Genomic DNA, 2,363 nt, shown 5'->3' on the forward strand with positions numbered 1-2,363 from the left:
TTTTCTCTCTCTTCTTGCTGGTTTGGCCGGCCATGAGGTGGAAGATGGGCTGATTTTTGTGCCTTTTAAAAAGGAAAATAATAAATTAATAAAGACATGACACGTGGCATCATGTCATTGGCCCGTTTTTAAAACTTTAAAATTTTAATCCTTTTTATCTCCACCACACAATTAGTCAATGGTCAAAATGAGGATAAATGAAGACCATGTGCTGGAAAATGTCCTGGTGGTGGAAAATTACAATTTTGCCACTAGGGTGACAAAATTACCATTTTACCTTTTTACTCCAAATTATATCGAAATTAAAATTTTTCACTTCTAAACCTCAAATATTACTCCAGTAAGTCAAATTATACTCCAATAAGTCAAATGGGGCCAAAAATCGTTTCTAAAAATTCTCATTTTCTCCCCAAGTGGTAAATGACCATTTTGCCCCTAGATAGCGAAAATTTCAATTTGACTCCAAATTGATCCTCGAACTCCAAATCACCATATTAAACCATTCTGGAACTTTAAAATTCTTAATTTCCTTGTAAATTTTCTATTTGATCTAGTTCGAAGCTTAAATCAATTTTATTGTACCTCTAGGTAGAATACCGACTTTTGTAAATTTTTCAAGACTCTCCTAGCATGCAAACATGCTATCCATCAGATGTATGTCATGATAAATATTTTTATAGAGTCGGGCTTGTCATCTTCTCCCCCACTTTGATCAATTATATGATCCTTCTTCTTGATTGACTTCGACATCAAGCTAAATATTAATATTTTAATATTATTTTATTCTAAAAATTTTATCTTGTCTCCTTGGTACCGAAAATACCTTATTATGCCTCACTTGACTTCCAAATCGCCTTTTATCTCACAAATTCTCCTTCGATAAAATTATTATTATTTTATTGTTATTTTTTTCATTTGCGAAATATTTTATCCTAAACTACTTCTTTCGTCTCTTATCACTTTTAAACGTTTTAATTGACCTCAATTTGCATTCAATCAACTTTATTTATCACCATATCAAAGTATGGGGTATTTCAATTTTCCTTTTTAAAAGGCACAAAAATCAGTTCATCTTCCACCCCATGGCCGGCCAAACCAGCAAGAAGAGAGAGAAAACAACAAAACCCTAGAGAGAGAAAATCAAAGAAAAAGTGTGAATTTTCAAGGAAATTAAGTGGAAAAGGTGAGATTTTTCTATTAAGCTTGAGTTTTCTTATTCCCAAGCATTTCTCTTTATTTTTCATGATTAAATTACATGTTTTCATGATAAATTCAATTCTGAAAAAAATGGGTTAGGAGAGAGAAACTTGTTAGATTAATTTGATTTTAAGTTATGTTAGTGTTTTAAGTTAGTTTAGCATATTTAGAAACAATACAACAAGAAAAGAATTTATTTTCTCCCACAATCATTAATGGCCGAATTTATCATGTGTTGAGTGAGGATAAATTTGATTTTCATTTTAGGAGAATTGGTTAAGAAATGATGAATTATGAGCCTAGAAAAATAATAGAAATTTTCGGAGCAAAAATACGATTTTTACCCACTTGGGGTATTTTCGTAATTTGCTATCGAGATTGATAAATTGAATCTTATTCACAGTCATGGAGGTAATTTAGTTATAATTGTAGTGTAGAAAGTGAGAAGAATTGATTTGGAGTTAAATTGGAGATAATAGGCTGAATTAGGTCAACACCGCATTTAAGCGATAGTCGGATAAGTTGTATATCATATCACGCATATATACCGAGCCTGAATTGATTTTATAATGGTCAAGCATTGATGTGGTGAATTATGTATTGTACATTGTGGATAGGTGGTGAGCAAAGTACACTGGTAAAAGTACAGAAATTGTGCTTGGAGATTAGGATTAGGAGTATATCGACTCCTAGAACTGTGAGTAAACTTATTATCGTCTTAATTATCTAGAGTAGTTTTATACAACTATGTGGTTTTATGGAAAATGGGTTTAAATGGTAAATTACTATGTTTTAAGAGAAATTTTGATTTTATAAAATGATTTTATAAATTTTTTGGAAAATCGAATACTGATTTTGAAAATAGAGTAATTGGAGACTGCTTGCTTGTGTTGTAAATTTATAGTTTTAAATTGAATGGCTTATGACAATATATGAGTATGAATGGCTAAACTGATTTTGGTGTTAGAATTATTTGCACTGAGTATTCAGCCTTGAGAGGCTAGGTTGCAATAAATTGCCATGTCATGCTAGAATGAATTTTATTGATTGGTGGATTATATATTAATTATTTACTGCAGAGGGGGTTCCGTGGACCAACCTATTAGAGGGGCACGGTAAACTCCATTATATTATTACCTCGAACGGAGAGGCGCGTAGGGTATCTC

Source organism: Theobroma cacao, unplaced genomic scaffold (genome assembly GCF_000208745.1).
Source record: "Theobroma cacao cultivar B97-61/B2 unplaced genomic scaffold, Criollo_cocoa_genome_V2, whole genome shotgun sequence".
In the NCBI taxonomy this organism is placed as follows: Eukaryota; Viridiplantae; Streptophyta; class Magnoliopsida; order Malvales; family Malvaceae; genus Theobroma; species Theobroma cacao.